Source organism: Lepisosteus oculatus, unplaced genomic scaffold, assembly GCF_040954835.1.
Source record: "Lepisosteus oculatus isolate fLepOcu1 unplaced genomic scaffold, fLepOcu1.hap2 HAP2_SCAFFOLD_45, whole genome shotgun sequence".
NCBI classification, from domain to species: Eukaryota; Metazoa; Chordata; class Actinopteri; order Semionotiformes; family Lepisosteidae; genus Lepisosteus; species Lepisosteus oculatus.
In genome coordinates, this window is record NW_027167988.1 from 1,985,663 (window position 1) to 2,010,118 (window position 24,456).

At 42.3% G+C, this 24,456-nt stretch overlaps 5 non-coding genes across 5 annotated transcripts; 2 read left to right on the forward strand and 3 right to left on the reverse strand.

The window, feature by feature from the left end:
* Positions 1–2,186: 2,186 nt before the first annotated feature.
* trnat-agu (transfer RNA threonine (anticodon AGU)) lies at positions 2,187–2,260 on the reverse strand. The gene has a single exon. It is a non-coding gene; the product is annotated as a tRNA-Thr (tRNA).
* Positions 2,261–4,052: 1,792 nt separating this feature from the next.
* On the forward strand, positions 4,053–4,134 carry trnas-cga (transfer RNA serine (anticodon CGA)). The gene has a single exon. It is a non-coding gene; the product is annotated as a tRNA-Ser (tRNA).
* A 2,173-nt stretch (positions 4,135–6,307) lies between these two features.
* Positions 6,308–6,381, reverse strand: trnat-agu (transfer RNA threonine (anticodon AGU)). Its single transcript has one exon. It is a non-coding gene; the product is annotated as a tRNA-Thr (tRNA).
* Positions 6,382–8,197: 1,816 nt separating this feature from the next.
* On the forward strand, positions 8,198–8,279 carry trnas-cga (transfer RNA serine (anticodon CGA)). The gene has a single exon. It is a non-coding gene; the product is annotated as a tRNA-Ser (tRNA).
* Positions 8,280–15,349: 7,070 nt separating this feature from the next.
* On the reverse strand, positions 15,350–15,422 carry trnaq-uug (transfer RNA glutamine (anticodon UUG)). The gene has a single exon. It is a non-coding gene; the product is annotated as a tRNA-Gln (tRNA).
* Positions 15,423–24,456: the final 9,034 nt, after the last annotated feature.

Here is a 24,456-nt window from a genome sequence, read left to right on the forward strand (position 1 = left end):
GCCAGGGTTCAATGAGCCATGGAATGTGACTAGGAACGTGAAGCCTTTTGAAAGAGGTAATGTCGACGCTTTTTTTTTTTTGGCGTGGTACTAATAACGCCAAGGCTGGGGTTCGAGCCCCGTACGGGCCAGGTCCTTTTCTCCTCTCTTACAAAAGCTGTTAGGTTCCTTTCCGTGGTGAGATGGGTTGTGATGCAACGCTACCACATAGTGCCGACAGACAATTAAATGACAAAAATGAAGAGAGTTAAAGCAGCTGGAGAGGTTTTCTTACAACTTTTGAGCTGACACAGTTTTGGAAAATGTTTTCTTCACGCTGCACTGTACCACATAGGCAGCCAAGAGTCTCCAAAACAAAACAGAATTGACAGTCATATAATGTCCATTAACCCCGGTTTTAAACACAGTATCATGTCTGCCATCATAAGAATATAAGTCCAATATTTTAGAATATAGTCAGAATGTCTTCTAACCTTACCTGTGGTGTCTTTAATACCTATTGCTCAATGCATGGTGTACGTACTGCATACATGTGTCTTGAGAATGAGGAATGGGCCCCTGAGACATTTACCTGTTTCACAAATGATCGTATTTTACTAGAGATTCTGTTTGGGATTCAGATGTGCATTCGGACAGCAATTCCTTTCAAGAAATGATACGTTCTGGATGAGGTCAAAGGTGCTGGAACACTGTATTTAGGATGTGTTTGCAGTGATTGTGTCTCCTGCTTCAACGCAATGATATATAGATGTGTTCCTGTAATTTACTGGTACATGCCCAGGGCAGTAAGCAGTCTGAGGATTTATTTCCAGACGACATAGAGCAGTGAAGCAGTGAAGTAGTGCAACACACTGGATCATTATATTATTAGAATCTATTCTACTTAAATTATTACATTATACACAACTTGAGCTCTCAGCACCGTACTGAGCCCAGGTGTTTTTCTAAAGCTGTCAGGTGCAGTTCATTTACATGAAGGAAATCTCTTACTGGGTACGATTACAATGCAGTAAGTAGCACAGGCTACTTAGGGAGTAGGCTGATGTGTTTAAAAACGACCCGAGCCAGCAGGAGTCGAACCTGCAATCTCCTGATCCGTAGTCAGACGCGTTATCCATTGCGCCACTGGCCCTGGTGTGACACTGCAGGACTGTAACCCAGTGAGCTTAGCACTGCAACTAGTAAAATATTACCCCCGGTCCATTCTTTTCCAAAAGTGAGAAACACCTGTTTTCTACATTTTGTCTGTTTTAAAACCATATCTCTTTAAACCAAAACAAGAGTTTGTCTTTTGCACTGATATTCTGATTCATTTCGATTTCAAAGAAAAAAGAAACATTACCTTCCAAAGCATCATAAAATTGTCCCTTCCTCCAGACTCTACTTCTCTCTTGTAGTAGTACAGCAGACCTTTCCAGGTGAGCAGATCACAGAGTCCAAAATGAGCTTCCTCCATCAAGCAAAGTACCTGAACATGACTCTTTCATCATAAAAGCGCCCCTGTAATAAAGAAATTAAATCCGAAATCAAGAGGGCAGTGGCCTACTGAAGTTCAAGAAGTCATAAATTTTAACCTAGCAACACATTAAAGGCTGCATCTATACAAGTACGATTCTAGAAATGCTCACCAGATTACGTTTTAAGAAAGAACTGCGCCTCAGGTTCCGCCGAGATCTTAACTCGGATGGCAGGATTCAGAGTCTGGTGTGGAATGATGGCGCACGGAGGGTCCACATACTGTGGATCCCTCAGTGTTCTTCCGCGTGTTCAAACCGCCAGCGTGTGACTCCCCTGTCCCCGTGACCTCATTGCTCTGCTCTCGCCTCTGTGCAGCTGAGCCCGACTCATGGTAAAGTGGAAAAAAATATGCCCTCAACGTGAGATTTACTCTGGAGTGAGGATAGTTGTTACCTTCTTATCGTTGAAACGGATGTATGTGATATGGCGACTAGGTTCTTCTCCATTAGCAGGCTTAAGGTTAAAGAAAAAAACATTGCTGACTTCTTTTTTTTTTGCCAGCTGCGAGCGCTGATTAGCGAGGTTTGTATTTCATGTTTTGCAAGTTGCATCCATTTTAAGAAAAACAAGTCGTTCAAGACAGGAAATGAATACTTGCATTTAATTAAGTCTAGACGTATGCGGTTGTCCATAATGACCAGTTCTGTTTGAGAACACAGAACAAAAAAAGGCACCGCTGGGATTCGGACCCAGGATTTCCTGTTTACTAGACAGGCGCTTTAACCAACTAAGCCACGGCGCCCCGGAAGTGCTGTCCTTTTGCAGCCACTTGGACACACCACTCAGACACATCTGCATTCGGTGTGTGCTCCGCCTGCTCGCTGAGCAAGTTGCCACCTTTACATACAATAGCAACATCGACACCAAGAGAAAGGATGACAAATGGCTTTTATTGGACTTTTCATGTCCAAGGAGCTCAATGTGCTTTCTGTGTACAGCAGGGCCACTGAACTCCACACTGGCCACTGAACCACAGCAGTGGCTTGCTGGCTTGACATCTCCCAAGGAAAATGTTGAAATCGCATGTGGAACAGGAAAATGACCCTCGAGTATGAGGGAAAAAAAAGAAAAAGATCAACTGGAGTGCGCCAACCCATGTCAGGACAGCCCAGTTTTGTTGACGAGGTGGCCGAGTGGTTAAGGCATGGGGTCGAATCCCATCCTTGTCGCTCTCCATGTCTGACACGTGTGCCCGTTCGGTGTTGGCCCTCCTGTTCTTTGCTCCGGTACTAGAGCTGTACATTTTCTAGCGGTGGCTGAACATGTTATAGTAGGCTAACGTCGGTATCGAGCAGTCACAGTAACAGTATTTACATGCCGCTGCTGCCAAGTGGCTCTGGGTTGAGACCGCGTTTTCACTTACTTGCAACGCAAACGGAGAAAGCGATTTTTGACAGTCTCTCGAGAGACTGCACTAGGTGTTTAGGGATAGACTTTGTCAGTTCCCCCTGGGATGATGGCCTCTCAAATAGTTTGTGATTCCTCTAGACGTTTATACAGTAGAAGCCTGCTTCGTGGCTTAAATCCAAGCTAAGGAAACGAGTTAGAGGTCTGATGCAGAACTGCGAATTCAATGAACGGGAACAGTACAGTACATTGGACTGTATGTGTGAGGAAAGCTGCCCCCTTCTGTCCCTTGTCGACCGAACAGAGGACTGTAAAGGATACCGCCAAGAAACTTTAGGATGCTGGTTGGAATACAGCTCCAAAGAAGCCCCTTTGGGTGTTATGTCATCAAAAAGTAAGAACAGCGACTCTCCCTTTGATCAAAAGCGCAACAGAACTGTTTTCCGTGGAGCAGGTTTCAGACCCGTAGACCTGTTTTATTTGTAGGGCAGGGCGCATTCCCAAATGCGAATCTCCTGTTTTAGAAATGCTTTGGGCGGCGTGAAGTGAAAATAAGAAATGGGCTCCAGATGCACATGGAAGCCATCAAGTGTTTCATCCGAGCTGTTTCAAAGACTGCTCAAGAGCTTTCCTTTCACAGAGGTGCAATGATTAATGATGGGGGTGCACCCTTCAATGCGCCTTACGACTCTAGGGAGTGATTGAGACGATTCGTAGCGTGTGCTCATTTCCCTCTATTCCCCGTGTTGCAGTGGTAGGATGACGTAAATTTCTGCTTCGATACGTAACGGCGTTATAATCAAGTGCAGGAGCTGAGGGCTTTTGTTTTGTTTCGTTTTCCATGGCGTTTGTAAGCACGCAAATCAAAGGCAATTCCTGCGTCTAACAGGAATGTAAATGCTTTGGAAAGTGCAGTGTGGTGCAGCTTGTAAAATCCTTATCCACATTTGTGGTTTGTTGATGTTTGTTCTGTCTGCCAAAGCTGCATTTTGACATCCGGACGGGGAGACTTTATCATTTGAACGTGAAGCCAGCCTTAAACCCTCTGAGGCGTGTCTGTCTGCTGGCACGTATTTTGTCAAAGGTATTTTTTTTTTTTTAACGGAGAGCGACTTTGAAAAGGTTTCCGCAGCCACGTCGCACTCCGTGTTAGATTAAAGGAGGAATGCGTCGATGGCGAACTCGCTGTAGTCGTGGCCGAGTGGTTAAGGCGATGGACTCGAAATCCGTTGGGGACTCCCCGCGTAGGTTTGAATCCTGCAGACTATGGCGTCTGCCGCACGTCTCCTTGTGCCTGCGCGGCAAAAGCGTGGTGCCGCTTCTCCTTTCCTGGTACTATAAAAACGCTAAATCGCTTGGCCCTGCTGCCATGGAAATGAGTTCTTCAGATAACCACACATCTTGCGTTTGCACCTCTGGTGTTCTACTTATGCCTTTGAAAACCTAATGAATAAAACTGAAAGAACCGACACAATATGTAGGTGCTCGTAAAGCACGCATTAAAGAACTGTTAACAGCAAGGGTTTCAGTGGGTTAACTGAGGAGAAGGTGTGATCGCTAATTGTTGACTTTGTATTTGGTGTTAGAAACATTCTTACTGTGCATGACGTGCAACAAATGTAGCCACAGAAATTGCATCACGCTTTCATGTATGCTATTGCAGACACCAACGTTGCCTAGATAGAAAACCGAAATAGCCGTGGGTTTGCTTGCTGGTCTGAAGGATCTCTCTTCGAATCTCTATCATTTGTCAATTGAAGTAAAAGGCGCTCCAATCTGATACGTTCAGAATCAAACCCGCAGCTGTTGTTCGACTTTATTTCTTGACTAATTACAACTGAGTGTCGCATGAGCAGTTACGTAAACGTGTCTGATATATTTGACAAATGCCGTTCTTCAATTAAAACTAACAGTACATTGTCAGGGACATTCAGTTCTATACAAACAAGAGACAGACAAGAGAATGTTTCTACCTTTCATGTGGACTACGTGTTGACTTAATGATCGGAATAATTGAAAAGTTCGGGTTCATAGCCGATGCAGTGCGTGCTAATTAGAACAACAGCAACGCTGAGCTCTCAGCACCGTACTGAGCCCAGGTGATTTTCTAAAGCTGTCAGGTGCAGTTCATTTACATGAAGGAAATCTCTTACTGAGTACGATTACAATGCAGTAAGTAGCACAGACTACTTAGGGGAGTAGCCCGATGCGTTTAAAAACGACCCGAGCCAGGCAGGAGTCAAACTTACAATCTCCTGATCCATAGTCAAACGCGTTATCCATTGCGGGACTGCAACCCGATGAGCTCAGCACTGCAACTAGTAAACTATTACCCCCGGTCCATTCTTTTCCAAAAGTGAGAAACACCTGTTTTCTACATTTTGTCTATTTTAAAACCATATCTCTTTAAACCAAACCAAGAGTTTGTCTTTTGCACTGATATTCTGATTCATTTCGATTTCAAAGAAAAAAAAACCTACCTTCCAAAGAATCATAAAATTGTCCCTTCTTCCAGACTCTACTTCTCTCTTGTAGTAGTACAGCAGACCTTTCCAGGTGAGCAGATCACAGAGTCTGAAATGAGCTTCCTCCATCAAGCAAAGTACCTGAACATGACTCTGTCTTCATAAAAGCGCCCCTGTAATAAAGAAATTAAATCTGAAATCAAGAGGGCAGTTGCCTACTGAAATACAAGAAGTCATCAATTTTAACCTAGCAACACATTAAAGGCTGCATCTATACAAGTACGATTCTAGAAATGCTCACCAGATTACGTTTTAAGAAGGAACTGCGCCTCAGGTTCCGCCGAGATCTTAACTCGGATGGCAGGATTCAGAGTCCGGAGTGCGGACTGATGGCGCACGGAGGGTCCATATACTGTGGATCCCTCAGTGATCTTCCGCGTATTCAAACCGCCAGCGTGTGACTCCCCTGTCCCCGTGACCTCATTGCTCTGCTCTCTCCTCTGTGCAGCCGAGCTCGATTCACGGTAAAGTGAAAAAAAAAGGTGCCCTCAACGTGAGATTTACTCTGGAGCGAGGATAGATGTTACCTTTTTATTATTGAACAGGATGTATGTGATGTGGCGACTAGGTTCAATTTTGTATCCTTTTAAAAGATTAAGGACTGGGGTGAGCGGGATTTACCACCCTTTCAGCTAAGAACCCGACGTGCGGACCGTTTAAGCTGCATAGACTCAGTTGTTTAACTCTTCTCCATTAGCAGGGTTAAGGTTAAAGAAAAAAAACATTGCTGACTTCTTTTTTTTTGCCAGCCGATTGCGCTGATTAGCAAGGTTTGTATTTCATGTTTTGCAAGTTGCATCCATTTTAAGAAAAACAAGTCGCGTTAAAGACAGGAAATGAATACTTGCATTTAATTAAGTCTAGCTGTAGGCGGTTGTCCATAATGACCAGTTCTGTTCAAGAACACAGAACAAAAAAGGCACCGCTGGGATTCGGACCCAGGATTTCCTGTTTACTAGACAGGCGCTTTAACCAACTAAGCCACGGCGCCCTGGGAGTGCTGTCGTTTTGCAGCCACTTGGACACACCACTCAGACACATCTGCATTCGGTGTGTGCTCCGCCTGTTCGCTGAGCAAGTTGCCACCTTTACATACAATAGCAACATCGACACCAAGAGAAAGGATGACAAATGGCTTTTATCTGGAACTTTTCATGTCCAAGGAGCTCAATGTGCATTCTGTGTACAACAGGGCCACTGAACTCCACAATGGCCACTGAACCACAGTAGTGGGTTGCTGGCTTGACATCTCCCAAGGAAAATGTTGAAATCGCATGTGGAACAGGAAAATGACCCTCGAGTACGAGGGAAAAAAAAGAAAAAGATCATCTGGAGCGCGGCAACCCATGTCTGGACAGCCCAGTTTCCTAGATGAGGTGGCCGAGTGGTTAAGGCAATGGACTGCTAATCCACTGTACTCTGCACGCATGGGTTTGAGTCCCATTCTCGTCACTCTCCATGTCTGACATGTGTGCCCGTGTGCCTTTGGCCCTCCTGTTGTTTGCTCCAGTACTAGAGCCGTACATTTCCTAGCGGTGGCTGAACATGGTATAGTAGGCTAACGTCAGTATCGAGCAGTGACAGTAACAGTATTTACGTGCCGCTGCTGCCAAGTGGCTCTGGTTTGAGACCGCATTTTCACTTACTTGCAACGGAAATGGAGAAAGCGATTTTTGACAGTCTCTCGAGAGATTGCGCTAGGTGTTTAGGGATAGACTTTGTCAGTTCCCCCTGGGATGATGGCCTCTCAAATAGTTTGTGATTCCTTATACAGTAGAAGCCTGCTTCGTGGCTTAAATCCAAGCTAAGGAAACGAGTTAGAGGTCTGATGCAGAACTGCGAATTCAATGAACGGGAATACTACAGTACATTGCACTGTGTGTGTGAGGAAAGCTGCCCCCTTCTGTCCCTTGTCGACCGAACAGAGGACTGTAAAGGATACCGCCAAGAAACTTTAGGATGCTGGTTGGAATCCAGCTCCAAAGAAGCCCCTTTGGGTGTTATGTCATCAAAAAGTAAGAACAGCGAATCTCCCTTTGATCAAAAGCGCAACAGAACTGTTTTCCGTGGAGCAGGTTTCTGACCCGTAGACCTGTTTTATTCGTAGGGCAGGGCGCATTCCCAAACGCGAATCTCATGTTTTAGAAATGCTTTGGGCGGCGTGAAGTGAAAATTAGAAATGGGCTCCAGATGCACATGGAAGCAATCAAGTGTTTAATCCGAGCTGTTTCAAAGACTGCTCAAGAGCTTTCCTTTCACAGAGGCGCAACGATTAATGATGGGGGTGCACCCTTCAATGCGCCTTACGACTCTAGGGAGTGATTGAGACGTACGTAGCGTGTGCTCATTTCCCTCTATTCCCCGTGTTGCAGTGGTAGGATGACATAAATTCCTGCTTCGACACGTAACGGCATTATAATCAAGTGCAGGAGCTGAGGGCTTTAGTTTTGTTTCGTTTTTCATGGCGTTCGTAAGCGCGCAAATCAAAGGCAATTCCTGCGTCTAACAGGAATGTAAATGCTTTGGAAAGTGCAGTGTGGTGCAGCTTGTAAAATCCTTGTCCACATTTGTGGTTTGTTGATGTTTTTTCTGTCTGCCAAAGTTGCATTTTGACATCCGGACGGGGAGACTTTATCATTTGAAAGTGAAGCCAGCCTTAAACCCTCTGAGGCATGTCTGTCTGCCGGCACGTATTTTGTCAAAGGTATTTATTTTTTTTTAACAGAGAGCGACTTTGAAAACGTTTCCGCAGCCACCTCGCACTCCGTGTTAGATTATAGGAGGAATGCGGCGGGGGTGAGCTCGCTGTAGTCGTGGCCGAGTGGTTAAGGCGATGGACTCGAAATCCGTTGAGAACTCCCTGCGCAGGTTTGAATCCTGCCGACTATGGCGTTTGCCACACGTATCCTTGTGCCTCTGTGGCAAAGGCGAAGTGCCGCTTCTCCTTTCCTGGTACTATAAATACGCTAAATCACTTGGCCCTGCTGCCATGGAAATGAGTTCTTCAGACCTCTGGTGCTCTACTTATGCCTTTGAAAACCTAATGAATAAAGCTGAAAGAACCGACACGATATGTAGGTGCTCGTAAAGCACGCAGTAAAGAACTGTTAACAGCAAGGGTTTCAGTGGGTTAACTGAGGAGAAGGCGTGATCGTTAATTGTTGACTTTTTATTTGGTGTTAGAAACACTCTTACTGTGCATGACGTGCAACAAATGTACCCACAGAAATTGCATCACGCTTTCATGTATGCTATTGCAGACACCAACGTTGCCTAGATAGAAAACCGAAATAGCCGTGGGTTTGCTTGCTGGTCTGAAGGATCTCTCTTCGAATCGCTATCATTTGTCAATAGAAGTAAAAGGCGCTGCACAGAGAGGATCACTGTCGTGAGGCCGGTTAGCTCAGTTGGTTAGAGCATGGTGCTAATAACGCCAAAGTCGTGGGTTCGAGCCCCTTACTGGCCAGGTCCTTTTCTCCTCTCTTACCAAAGCTGTTAGGTTCCTTTCCGTGGTGAGATGGGTTGTCATGCAACGCTGCCACATCGTGCCGACAGACAATTAAATGACAAAAATGAAGAGAGTTAAAGCAGCTGGAGAGGTTCTCTTACGACTTTTGAGCTGACACAGTTTTGGAAAATGTTTCCTTCACGCTGCACTGTACCATATAGGCAGCCAAGTGTCTCCAAAACAAAACAGAATTGACAGTCATATAATGCCCATTAACCCCGGTTTTAAACGCAGCATCATGTCTGCCATCATAAGAATATGAGTCCAATATTTTAGAATATAGTCAGAATGACTTCTAACCTTACCTGTGGTGTCTTTGATCCCTTTTGCTCAATGCATGGTGTACGTACTGCATACATGTGTCTTGAGAATGAGTAATGGGCCCCTGAGACAGTCATTTGCCTGTTTCACAAATGATCGTATTTTACTAGAGATTCTGTTTGGGATTCAGATGTGCATTCAGACAGCAATCCCTTTCAAGAAATGATACGTTCTGGATGAGGTCAAAGGTGCTGGAACACTGTATTTAGGATGTGTTTGCAGTGATTGTCTGTCTCCTGCTTCAACGCAGTGATATATAGATGTGCTCCTGTAATTTATTGGTACAAGCCCAGGGCAGTAAGCAGTCTGAGGATTTATTTCCATACGGCATAGAACAGTGAAGCAGTGAAGTAGTGCAACACACTGGATCATTATATTATTAGAATCTATTCTACTTAAATTATTACATTATACACAACTTGAGTTCATTTTAAAAATTAAAAGGTAATGAAAGGAATGCATTTTCATGAGAAAGATAATACCGATTTTTCATGTGATAATCTTCCTTATATCATGTCGTGCATCATTTGGACACTTTGTGGGCTTGAAATACAAAGAAAATCATGTTCTATGGTACAAAACAAATACAAAACTTAAGTTTTTATTTTAATTAGATTTGTTTATTAAGCATAAGCAATCATTTATTACATTAATATATGTGAAAATGACATTTTAGCACCATAATATTACATACAGGTCTCTAGCTTCAACACAGTGATATATGCTCAGTGATTTATTGGTACATGCCCAGGGCAATAATCAGAATTAGTATTTATTTCCATACGGGCTACAGGTAGTGTTGTGAAATACTTCAACACACTGGATCGCAGATTTAGACCCCCTGCACTCTTACTCCTTAAAAACCAAAGAAATGAAGATATGTAGCAATCACATTGTAACAGGGGTGACAGTGACTTAATGCTTATACTAGTGGACTTCTGGTACCTTTAGGGTACGGTGTTCCCTGAAGGGCTCTCAAACCCCGCATTTCAGATGCCTAGCTGTATCGCTGATGTGTTGCACCTCAGAATCACTTTTAAACCTTACCTCTGGTATCTTTAATCCCTATTGCTCAACGCATGGTGAAAGTATTGCATAAATGTGTCTGAAAATGAGCAATGGGCACCTGAGAGACTCATTTGCCTGTTTCACAAATGATCATATTTGACTAGAGATTCTGTTTGGGATTCAGTTGTGCATTCTGACAGCAATCTCTTTCAAAAAATGATTTTACCTTATCGCAGCTTTGCCCTTCTTGCCTCTTTGGACAATATCTCCATCTTGTGGTCGTTGTTGGTAATGTCTAGACAATATCTCCATCTTGTGGTCGTTGTTGGCAATGTTTTCTTATGCCCTTTTTTATTTCAATTCTCTATTAGTTGATTCTAGAATCTCTACAATAGAGTTGAAAACATCAGTTTTATAGCAGACAATATGACATTATTTATAGTCCAATTAGAAATTTATTACCCTGTTTTTAACATAATAACAAATTAAAATTGATTAAAACTAAGTTTGGAACACCAGGGAACATAAAAAATGATTTTTAGGAAAACCATGAGGTTCTCTGTGTCCGATGCCTGCAAGGGGAGAAAGCTAGAATCCTTTGATTTTTCAAAATTTGAAAATAAACATTATATAACAACAGCTTTCATTCCTAGGAGTGAAAAACAACCATTTTTGAAGACATATTAGTTTCTAAAACACTACAATAAAGTTAAAAACATCCATTTTATATCACATTATTTTTTGTGAAATAATTAAATTGGCTTATTTCTCTCGCATTAAATTGGCTACAAATGCAAGAATTCAACCAGATATTCTTGTAAAATGTATACTGTTGCATTGCAGTTAGTTAATGTAGTTAGTCCATAGTCAGCAATCTAAACTTTATTGTTAAGCTTTAATGATTGATGTTGTACCAGTAACCTTTAGAAATACTATAGTACTTCACAAATGCTTTGTGTGTTTGGAAATCTTTTGAGTAAAAGCCTTATAAAAATAGGTTTAGTTTTTACAGGACATCACAAAGAAATAGGATGGTATAATTCTTATAATTGCTTAGTGATTGTATTTGGAAGATTATGCACTAAACAGACTTCAGGAATGCCAGTGGATCATTGTGCTATTTGGAATTATTCCAAAAATCAAGTGACCTCTTTGCTGAAGTATTTTTAGTATTATTTATTTAGTATTAATAAAGAATAGATTTATTAAAGTCATGCGATGTGCAAGCGGGATATGTAAAATAATTGAAAATAAAGTTTTTTATTATTGTTATAGAGAAACATGATCAGATTTTCCCTGGTTCAGAAAAAAAACGATTAAAATCTGTAATCTTTCCACTTGTATGTCATCAGACATTAACGAGTACAACCCCCCTCTCTGCCGGAGTGCTGGCTGTGACGAATTAAACCAATTTCACAGGTATTTTCAAAGTAGGAAGTACAGTGTTAACTAGTAGATGGCCTCCTCAATGAAATCGCTTCAACATGCTAATGCGTTGGTGTAACAGTCCGGGCGTGGCAAGCTTCCAATGTCAACTCGACTCGATTGGAAGACAATGAACGTATTTTAGCCCTAAATGAATTAATAGCAAACATGGTTTACATAAAAGACATTTTTCCAAGAAAGTTCATAATAATACGATCTATAGTTGAAATCTGAGCCTAAATATAAAGAAAAAAGCATTTTCAGAGAGCAATCACGCTGTGTTTATGTAGAAAAAGCGATTAGGTTTATGAGCAATCTAATTATCTATTCGCTTAAAACGCTATATAAAATAAAGTTTATTTAAAGATGAATGATAAGTGTCGCAGTTTAAATAATTTTCGTAGTAGGGCTTGGACAGATTCCAAGTGCATTTTTGCAATTTACGTTGCATTGTCCAATGTGATGTTGTAATACAGTTTAGAATACAGTAAGTCTAAACTGTATCAGCTTTATTTATGGGTTGCAATTTAGAAAAAGTCAAAAACCGCACTCAAAATGCAATTTAGAGCTTTCTGGCAAGAGGAGACACCCAAATTATAATGTAACATGCCACTGTTTGTGCATGAACAAAGTTATACTGCAATTTTCCTTAGATTCGCAATTAAAAAAAATAATTTTTTTGAATCCCCGGCCGAACACATTCCATTAGAATCAGCACTTTTATACAGTATATCGCCTTTAAACACATATATTTAAACACGCGTTTACGATTTAAATCAAAACGCGATTCAAATCAATATAAATGTTTATTTTGTAACGCATAGGTGACTATTCATTGTTATTAAAAAGACGTAAATTCGATCATGTTGTGATATTTAGAAATATAAATTTGTTTTGATGCGAGTGAGGTTTTATTTAATCTCTGACCAAGGGAAATGTTTCATTTTTTCAAAGAAATGTTTGTTAAAAATTAAAGTCATAGTTCCATGAGATTCAACCACAGACCATGTGACATAGGAGTCAGGAACCTAACCCACAGCACCACCAGCGCAGACACATGCTGAGGGCTGAAAAAGCACTACAGAAACATTATCGACTATAAAATAATGTAATTAGGCACAGAAGAAGTTTACAGCACAGTACAATAATAAATGCTGACCATGACTTTAGAAGCATAAATTACCTTACACTCAATTTAAACACAAGCTGTCTTTAGCCCTCTAAGCTGGTTCATACAGAAATGTAGAGAACCAGGCTCAGAACACACAGCTTCATTAGCGAATACATATGCAGAACAACTAGAGAAGATGTTTTACAGAGGATGGATTTTTAGAAACATCCCATCAGTGACATCACTGAAGTCAACTCCTAGGTAACTGTCGTGTGGATAGTTTCACAAGAATCAGACAAAGGTTTAAGCATCGCTTATTTTAGATAAAACTGCAAAAAAACAACAACAACCCATAATGTACTTCTTTGCGGCTCTGTTTGCCCAAATCATATATTCACAACGTGAAATTAGAAAATAATATTACGTAACCAAAAACCGCAATATGGAAACAGAACCTGTGTAATTGTTGACAGATGATGTACTCGTAACATTTTTACAAGACGAACTACAACATTTAAAAAATGACTTGTATGTACTTGATATCTCTAATCAATCCACTGCACTGCATTAAAACAAAACGAAAACTAAAACGCCCTGGGCATACCGTTTCGCGCTTCTTATCAGTTGCTCAAAAGCAATTTGACCGTATGAAATGCATAATATAAACCTAGAAACATATACGTGAGGAGTATTTACGTAGTATCGGTGTCAAGACATACCTCTCAAATACTGTAAATCAAGTTAAAAATATCTCAAGACCGATTCTGGTCATAATGAAACCATGTTTCGTGTATGTTTTCTTCAAAGTACCGAGACCAGCCATATACTGTATGTTTATGTTCCAAAATTAATATCGTTTATGGCCTTCACACGTGTTGCAGTATGCTCCTATTCTTTTTATGCTCAGGCACTAAGATTTCCCTTCAGTGGTAAAATTCCAAATAAATATTCAATACTTAAACGGGCACAGTTAAGACATTACATATACATATACATATACATATACAAACTGTATACAGTACAGTTTGCATACGGTAATATGTTTATGTTCCTAAATCAACCTCTTTTATGAGCATGTGAAAGGCATGGTGAATCGATTCTCAAAAATTACTGTACTTTGCATGATTGGAAAAAAATGCGTGATTGCGAAATGCTGTGGTGTTACTTTTACAAAGACGGTCAATGAAAAAAATAATGTGGACCAGGGCAATACTTTGAGTTTACAGCTTGTCCAAGTTCATTTATTATTAATACTATTAGTAATATCTTAATTAAAGACTTTGATGGCTACAGCTCAAACATGAGAAGTTGAGCTTTATTAGCGCCACCTTGCGGAAATTCCGGATACTATTATTTTGCTAGCGGTATTTACCGGTAACTCGCGGTATTTACCGGTAACTTGTGGTAGACTGCGTACAGCGTACGCCCGCGCATTTTGAATGGCTGCATCTGTAGCAATCATATTGTAGCAGACACTCAATTGCCTGTTTCACAAATGATCATATTTTACTAGAGATTCTGTTTGGGATACGGATGTGCATTCTGACAGCAATCTCTTACAAAAAATGATTTTACCTTATCGCGGCTTTGCCCTTCTTGCCTCTTTGGACAATATCTCCATCTTGTGGTCGTTGTTGGTAATGTCTAGACAATATCTCCATCTTGTGGTCGTTGTTGGTAATGTCTTCTTATAGATAGATACTTTATTGATCCCGTGAGGGAAATTGCAGTGCAACAGCAGCTTAACACACACAACACAGCCACAGTGTAACAATTATATAATAATAGTACAATACTGTATATATACTGTATATATATATGAAACAGAAATAGAAACAGAAACAGGAATCGCTTACTACCTGGAGAATCTCTGTAGGAATATCTAGCATTTATCAATGGAAATAAAAGCTGCTTTAATACAGTGCATGTTCAAACTCAAACCCTCAGCTGCTGTTCTTGTTTGTTTTGGGACAAATTGCAACTGAGCATCGCATGAGCCGTTACGTACCCTTATCTGTTAGGGAATTTCAAGGGAGGAGTTAGGTCAGAATGGGTAGGCTGCAAAACAACAAGTAAAGATTTATTCCGAGATGAAACGTTGTGGCGGTTTTCTTATCTTTTCAGCATGGACTAAACTTTTACGTGTTCCTTATATGCTATATATGTATATATTAGCACCAATGTCGTTCTTAAAAACTAACATGAAATTGTCAGGGACATTCACCTATATACAAAGACGAGACAGACAAAGTAATAATTCTATATTAACGTGGCCTACATATTGACGCAATGATCGAACTAAGTGACGTGTTCTGATTCAGATCCCCTGCAGTTCATGCCAATTAGAACAATAGCAATGCTGAGTCCTCCCCACCCTACTGAGCACAAATTCAGCTGCTCTCCAGTTCTGTTCTGCATGTTTTTTCATTGCAATTGAGCTCGGAGCTGGAGATGATCTCCATACAGTTCTGTGTTAACTAGCCCGCACTTGCGTGCTAATTTACGGGTTGTGGCAGATGCTTTTCTATAGTTCATATACATGACGGCAACCTGTTACCGAGGAACCTGAGAGGTTTAAAAGCCTCACAAACCAGGCAGGACTCGAACCTACAATCTTCTGATCCAAAGTCAGACGCGTAATCCATTACGCCACTGGCCCATAGAACATGTGTTTGCATTCCACCACAGAGAGCTCTACACTGCTACCAGTAGTACACTTCCCCATCTAAATTTTCACAGCAAGAAACTTGTGTTTCCTACTATTTTTATCAGGTTTAAAATATCATCTCCTTAAAACAGAAAAAGTGTTGGTGTGTCGTGCTGAAATTCTGATTGATTTTGAATTCAAAGAAAAAAGGTTTTCTTCCAAAACACCGTGAAATTGTCACATCTTGCAGACAATAGGTGTATTCCATGTTGAAAAGAGAAGAAAGAAAACCATGGAGCCTTTTACAGGTGTGAGGCTTCTTCAGGTGTGAGAAGACCTCACGGCCGAAACGCTGTGTTTCCGTTCTTCTCTTTTCAGCATGCAATAAACCTATTACTTGTTCCTTTGCAGCCGAGGCATGCTGACGTAGCTACCCAGCTGAACATCTTGCAGACTCTACAGTACTTCTCTCCTGTAGAAGTAAAGCAGGGCTTGCTGGGTGAGCTTTTGCTCCGGTAAATTAGGTCACGTGTCATGTTAAATCACTTCTTCTAAACACAACATTTGCTGGTGCTAGCTTTCCCCATGAAAACAGACATTTCCCTTACAGTACATGACATATCGTTTTTATTCTATCAATAAGTATAGAAATAAAACAAAAGAAAAAATGTTGTCGCCAAAGAATGCACAGTTCTGTCGCCTTGGGGAGGTGTCAAGGGCATTGAGCTCCTTGGACATGAGAAGTGCCAGATAAATGCCATTTCTCATCATTTCTCTTGGCGTCAGTTCTGCTATTAAATGGGACGGAGGCAACGGGCTCAGAGAGCAGGTTAAGTGCACACCGAACGCAGATGTGTCCAAGTGTCTGTAAAAGCACGGTGCTCTGCTGGCGCTGTTCCCTAGTGGCTTAAAGTGCCTGCCTAGTAAGCAGGCGATCCTGGGTCTGAATACCAGCGGTGCCTCTCTCCGTGTCTTGTTGTGCCGCATGTCTCATTTCAGACAAACATGTACAGCTTGGTTCAGTTTAATGCAAGAATTCATTTCCTTTCTGGAATAACTTGTTTTTGAAGAAATCCATACAGCTTGTGAAAGATGAAATCCATTTCTTGGTTGTCAGTGGAAAAAGATTGCCGGCTGCAAGAAGCGCAAGTGATTGTTTTCTTTGACCATAAACCTGCAAATGTAGGGCGCACAAAAGACTGTCAGACTCTGTGGTGCTGAAAAGTTGGTGGTTCAAGCCCCTCCAGTATGCGTGTCTCAGTTTTTCCAATGTAAACATCATCACCATTGCTAAAGAAGATGGCGCAGAAGGCTCCACAGCCGAAACGTTGTGCTTCTTTTCTTCTCTTTTCAGCATGGAGTAAACCTTTGCTTTATCCTTTGCAGCCTAAGCATGCTGACGCAGCTACCTTTCTCTTAACACGCCTCAATCATTATTCACCAAAACGATCAGCAGAATAAGTCGCCTTTGTGGTGATGTCACTCCTCTGCTTCACAAATGTCCTTAGTGACGGGCCATTTCTTTCTGCCATTTTTCCGGAGCGGTTATTGATTGCTCCATCATTTCCCTCTTACTTTCCATCACTAGATTGAAAAAAAAAAACAGAAACAGGCTGACAGGACGACAATCAAATTGCAAAAACTCATCAAAGCACTCGATAGAGTATTTGAATCCACAAGTAGCTACGAGCAACTTTGTCCTGGCTTGCATGAAAGTCGGAAAATGTCAAAAAGAAAAAGATGGTGGCTTTTTCATATTCGTTCTTTTATTTTTAGTTCGTTGCTTCTTCTGTCCATTGTCCTCCTGCCTGGCTCTTGACCTGTGACTGTTTGAACGCACACAGTAGACTTTCATGCAGGGGATTTGTCCTGAGCCTCTGTGAAAGACCCACCCACCCCCATAAATAACTGCTCTAGAAACACATGAATGCAAAACTAAACCACAGCTTAAAGAGGAGCTTGTCATGACCGCCAGGCAGTTAAGACCAACTCTTAAGCAATCTAAACAGCACCAGCAGCGGGTGATTATTAACAAACGCCGCCGCACGAGTTAACCCACCTGCACACACTCCACCGTGCGGTACGCAGTGCTATTTTTACCATCTTTACCTGCTTCCCGCTGGTATTGAGTCTACTCCTTGAGAGCTCTACCTGGCGTTTTTTCCATTACCTCGTTTATTCTGGATATTGGACTCCCCTTCTGCCTTTTCGACTTTGGACCTCGCCTCTCACCTCGGACTGTTTGCCACCAGTGTTCTCCCTGGATTACGACTTACCTTACGCCTCTTGACCACGAAACAAAGCAAAGCAGAGCAAAACAAAATGAACAAACGAAAACCCTCACGTCCCGCACTTGCATATAACGCCGTTACGTGCCCAAGCGGTATTTTACGTCATCCTAGCACTGCACCCCGGGGCGTACGGTATATGGGAACGAGCACACGCCACGAATCATCTCGAATCACTCCCTACAGCTGTAAGGCACCTTGAAGCATGCACCCCCAACATTCTTCTTTGCGCATCTGTGAAAGGTAAACTCTTGAGCAAACTCTGAACCAGCTCTAAGGAAACTAATCTGATTAGACGTTACTTTGACTCATCTTTTAAGGGACCCTTGTTAATTGGAGAAATCAATGATTTCGAATGAATTCTGTATGCGTTAAAAGACAGCTATACACAGAAAACATGCAGGACACTTCTCATGATGTTTCCCGAGCCGAAACACAGTGCGTTTTTCCAAGCCATCTGACAAAGCCCGCCCACTGAAAACTGCAGCAAATCGTGTAAAGACGTTCAACTTTGTAACTACTGCACGCACAGGAAGCAGAATAAATTCCTCTTTTCAAACTGTCAAAGGTTTGCTTTGCGAACACTGCAGGACATCGCACAATCTCTTTTGAACGGGGACAAACGATTTCTTATGGGGCACAGTAAGTACAGACGTTTAAAAAGCTCCACTCATGCCGACGATGCAGCATGAAGAAGCGCAACCTAACGTTTGCATTCCTAGCAAATTCCTTTTATTTTTTGATAAATAAAGACAGTCTTGTTTAACAAACAACACACACAACATTTTACATTGTCAATTCAATTCAAATCAATGTATTTCTATATAGCGCCTTTCACAACAAGGTTGTCCCAAGGCACTTAACAATGCAAGTTGTTAAGAGCCTTGTGTCTAATATGCCGCCTAGGTAACGTGCTGTCTCTTTGAGGCAAATGTTTAAATCCTCTGAGTTAAGTGCTGAAGTTATAGTAGTCCTATCAGTATTGTTGCCTCCGATCAACAGATCCTCATTTTTCTCAGAGTTGAGTAACAAAAAGTTTTCACACATCCAAGTATTTCCTTCCTTAATGCATTTAACTAAACTGATAATAGAAGAGTTGTCGTTTGGTGTAAACAAAATGTTTATTTGAGTGTCATCAGCATATGAATGAAAGTTCATATTATTTTTTCAGATTATCCTACCTAGCAGCAGCATGTAAAGAGAGAGAGCAATATTGGTCCCAGCACTGATCTTCTGGTACCCCAAATTGAACTGGTGACATTGATGAAGCAGTACAATTATTAGATATTTGAACATAATGAAAACGATGAGTAAAATGTGAAGTAAACCACTGAAGGACGGTTCCAGATAAGCCAACCTCAAACTCAAGCCTGTGTAACAAAACAGAGAGGTCAACCGTGTCAAAGGCAGCTCTAAGATCTAGAAGCACAAGCACTGTTGCATTCCCCGCATCAGTAGCTAAGAGAATATCATTTACGACTCTTGTTAATGCAGTTTCAGAAACCAGACTGAAATTTCTCAAGTATATTATTTGAATCCAGATACGATTGACGTTGGGCAACAACTATTCTCCCAAGACTTTTAGATTGAAATGGGACCTTTGAGACAGGCCTGTAGTTGTTAAGAACTTGTGGATCCAAATTTGACTTCTTAAGGAGCGGTCTAACAACCGCTACCTTAAATTGATCAGGTACAACGCCTGACGCAAGCGATGCATTCATCATACTAATTATAGGTCCTGCCAGTCCTTCGAGGGAATCTTTGACTAGCTGAGGGGGATGGGATCTAGCGAACAGGTGGTTGACTTTGTCTTACGTCTGTGTTCATGAGTCCACCATAAGAAAAAATCTGAACAGGAGTGGTGATCATGTGAGGTCACCATGGAGGAAACCACTGCTCTCCCCCCAAAAAAACCACCACTGCCCCTCTCAAGTTTGCTAAAGACCACATGGATGTTCCACAACTCCTGGAACAATGTTCTGTGGACAGACGTGACAAAAGTTGAACTTGTTGGTAAATGTGCACAGCGTTATGTTTGGAGATAACAAAACACTGCATACCAACTCCAAAACCTCATCCCACCTGGGAAGCATGGCGGAGGCTGTACTGCTTGCAATCATCGAGGGACCGATGAATTCCAAGATGTATCAGGAAAATCTACAGCAGAATGTCAGGGTGTCTGCCTGTGATCTAAAACTCGAAAGACGCTGGGTCATGCAGCATGACAAAAACAAAGGAGTACATCAACAACAGAGTGGCTGAAACAAAAGAAATTCCGTATTTTGGGATGGCCAAGTAAGAGTCCTGACCCCAATCCCATTGAAGTGCTGTGGCGTGATCTGAAGCAGGCCGTTCAGTGCAAGACATCCCAAAAATATACATGAACTGAAACAGTTTTTCATAGAGGAATAGGCCAAAATACCTCCTAACCGCTGCTCAGGTCTGACCAGCCGCTACAGAAAGTGGGGGTTGAGGTTTTTGTCATAAAGGAGGTTCCACTAGCTCCTTAATATAAGGGTTCACGTACTTTTTCCATCAATGACCTTGATTGTTTAAACCATTTGGTCAATAAAGAAACAGCAATGTCAAATGTTGGGCGTGTGTTGTTTGTTAAATCAGACTCTCTTTATTAATTATTATGACTTAGATAAAGATAAGATCACATGTTAGGAGCCATTCATGCAGAAATCCACATCATTCCGAAGGGCTGTTTACAAAAGTTTTTCTCCCAACTGTATGTGAGAGAAAAGCAGAGACGCTCACTGAGTAAGGTGGGGTTGCAGCTTTGCAAATCAAAAGGACATTTGTACGCTCAAAATGGGACAGGAGCACCCCAGATGGGACTCAAACCCACAATCCCTGGCTTAGGAGGCCAGTGCCTTATCCATTAGGCCACTGCGCCACACTGGGGTGGGTCGATCATGCTGATGAAGAGCCAGTTTTTTTTCCTTTGCTTTTTCAAAGGGATCCCCAAAATTAGGAAAGTTAGGCAGCAGAAGGTTTACTGTGACCTGGGAAGGACCGGCATCCAATCACGGTGGTACACACAGACACGCTCTCACTCATCTGAGCTACACGGCTACCAAGATGATCTCAGGTGCGCCGAGCTGGTACGGAACATATTGAACTGATCGACGGCGAATTGTCTCTCAGACAGGCTTTTCACCTCTGAGCTCCCTGACTGACAGTAATCAGCTAGGTAGTGAAACAGTCAGCTGCTTCTAAGCCTTAAACAGCTGCATCTCGGCGCTTCCACAGACAGATGATTTGAAAGCCAAACATCGCCCATTGGGAACACCTTACTATCACTAGTTTAAGAGACTCTTAAGGTCTTGCAGAGGTGCCTGTCTAATAGCATGCGCTTTGCAAGCTATAGGTGTTTAGGCTGAGGCAGAATGCCTGTTAACAAAATGTTTTTCTAAAGGGGCCTCGCACTCTTTTCCAAGCAATGGTCACCATCCCCACCGAGTGTCACAACGTAGTCATGTCCTAGGACATCACCTGTTAGTCTCCATTTGTCTGCCACCAACACTTTAGGTTACAGAGTCACAACCGCACCCCGGAGACCAGAGGAGCCGTTGGCGTTCTGGCGGCGCAGATTGGGCTGAAGGTGGGGCGCTTGAATCTCGCTGTTGGAGGCCGTCTGAAACTGACCCAAGCCTTTCCCTTGAATTAAATGTAAATAAGAAATGAACCCCAGATGCACATGGAATCAATCACGTGTTTCCTTTGAGCCGTTTTAGAGACTGCTCCAGAGTTTACCTTGCACAGATGCGCAAAGATTAATGATGGGGGTGCACGCTTCCAGGCGTCTTACAACTGTAGGGACTGTTTAGAGACAATTCGTAGCTTGTGCTCATTTCCCTCTATTCCCCGTGTTGCAGTGGTAGGATGACGTAAATTCCTGCTTCGACACGTAACGGCATTATAATCAAGTGCAGGAGCTGAGGGCTTTAGTTTTGTTTCGTTTTCCATGGCGTTCGTAAGCGCGCAAATCAAAGGCAATTCCTGCGTCTAACACGAATGTAAATGCTTTTGAAAGTGCAGTGTGGTGCAGCTTGTAAAATCCTTTTCCACATTTGTGGTTTGTTGATGTTTTTTCTGTCTGCCAAAGTTGCATTTTGACATCCGGACTGGTGGACTTTATCATTTGAACGTGAAGCCAGCCTTAAACCCTCTGAGGCGTGTCTGTCTGCCGGCACGAATCTTGTGTAAGGTATTTTTTTTTTAACGGAGAGCGACTTTAAAAAGGTTTCCGCAGCAACCTCGCACTCCGTGTTAGATTATAGGAGGAATGCGGCGGCAGTGAGCTCGCTTTTGTCATGGCCGAGTGGTTAAGGCGATGGACTCGAAATGCGTTGGGGACTCCCCGCGCAGGTTCGGAACTTGCCGACTCCGGCGTCTGCCGCAAGTCGCCTTGTGCCTGCGCGGCAAAGGCAAAGTGCCGCTTCTCCTTTCCCGGTACTATAAAAACGCTAAATCGCTTGGACCCGCTGCCATGGAAAGCAGTTCTTCAGATTACCACACATTCTGCGTTCGCACCTCTGGTGCTCTACTTATGCCTTTGAAAACCTAATGAATAAAGCTGAAAGAACCGACACGATATGTAGGTGCTCGTAAAGCACGCAGTAAAGAACTGTTAACAGCAAGGGTTTCAGTGGGTTAACTGAGGAGAAGGCGTGATCGCTAATTGTTGACTTTTTATTTGGTGTTAGAAACACTCTTACTGTGCATGAAGTGCAACAAATGTAGCCACAGAAATTGCATCACGCTTTCATGTATGCTATTGCAGACACCAACGTTGCCTAGATAGAAAACCGAAATAGCCGTGGGTTTGCTTGCTGGTCTGAAGGATCTCTCTTCGAATCTCTATCATTTGTCAATGGAAGTAAAAGGCGCTGCAATCTCATACGTTCAGAATCAAACCCGCAGCTGTTGTTCGACTTTATTTCTTGACTAATTACAACTGAGTGTCGCATGAGCAGTTACGTAAACTTGTCTGGTATATTTGAACACAAATGCCGTTCTTCAATTAAAACTAACAGTACATTGTCAGGGACATTCAGTTCTATACAAACAAGAGACAGACAAGAGAATATTTCTACCTTTCATGTGGACTACGTGTTGACTTACTGATCGGAATAATTGAAAAGTTCGGGTTCATAGCCGATGCAGTGCGTGCTAATTAGAACAACAGCAACGATGAGCTCTCAGCACCGTACTGAGCCCAGGTGTTTTTCTAAAGCTGTCAGGTGCAGTTCATTTACAAGAAGGAAATCTCTTACTGGGTACGATTACAATACAGTAAGTAGCACAGGCTACTTAGGGAGTAGCCTGATGCGTTTAAAAACGACCCGAGCCAGGCAGAAGTCGAACCTACAATCTCCTGATCCGTAGTCAGATGTGTTATCCATTGCACCACTGACCCTGGTGCAACACTGCAGGACTGCAACCCGGTGAGCTCAGCACTGCAACTAGTAAAATACCCCCGGTCCATTCTTTTACAAAAGTGAGAAACACCTGTTTTCTACATTTTGTCTGTTTTAAAACCATATCTCTTTAAACCAAACCAAGAGTTTGTCTTTTGCTTTGATATTCTGATTCATTTCGATTTCAAAGAAAAAAAAACTACCTTCCAAAGCATCATAAAATTGTCCCTTCTTCCAGACTCTACTTCTCTCTTGTAGTAGTACAGCAGACCTTTCCAGGTGAGCAGATCACAGAGTCCGAAATGAGCTTCCTCCATCAAGCAAAGTACCTGAACATGACTCTGTCATCATAAAAGCGCCCCTGTAATAAAGAAATTCAATCTGAAATCAAGAGGGCAGTTGCCTACTGAAATACAAGAAGTCATCAATTTTAACCTAGCAACACATTAAAGGCTGCATCTATACAAGTACGATTCTAGAAATGCTCACCAGATTACGTTTTAAGAAGGAACTGCGCTTCAGGTTCTGCCGAGATCTTAACTCGGATGGCAGGATTCAGAGTCCGGAGTGCGGACTGATTGCTCACGGAGGGTCCATATACTGTGGATCCCTCAGTGATCTTCCGCGTGTTCAAACAGCCAGCGTGTGACTCCCCTGTCCCCGTGACCTCATTGCTCTGCTCTCTCCTCTGTGCAGCCGAGCCCGATTCACGGTAAAGTGAAAAAAAATATCCCCTCAACGTGAGATTTACTCTGGAGCGAGGATAGATGTTACCTTTTTATCATTGAACAGGATGTATGTGATGTGGCGACTAGGTTCAATTTTGTATCCTCTTTAAAAGATTAAGGACTGGGGTGAGCGTGATTTACCACCCTTTCAGCTAAGAACCCGACGTGCGCACCGTTTAAGCTGCATAGACTCGGTCGTTTAACTCTTCTCCATTAGCAGGGTTAAGGTTAAAGAAAAAAAACATTGCTGACTTCTTTTTTTTTTGCCAGCTGCTAGCGCTGATTAGCAAGGTTTGTATTTCATGTTTTGCAAGTTGCATCCATTTTAAGAAAAACAAGTCGTGTTAAAGACAGGAAACAAATACTTGCATTTAATTAAGTCTAGCCGTAGGCGGTTATCCACTGGGATTCAGACCCAGGGTCTCCTGTTTACTAGACAGGCGCTTTAACCAACTAAGCCACAGCGCCCCGGGAGTGCTGTCCTTTTGCAGCCACTTGGACACACCACTCAGACACATCTGCATTCGGTGTGTGCTCCGCCTGCTCGCTGAGCAAGTTGCCACCTTTACATACAATAGCAACATCGACACCAAGAGAAAGG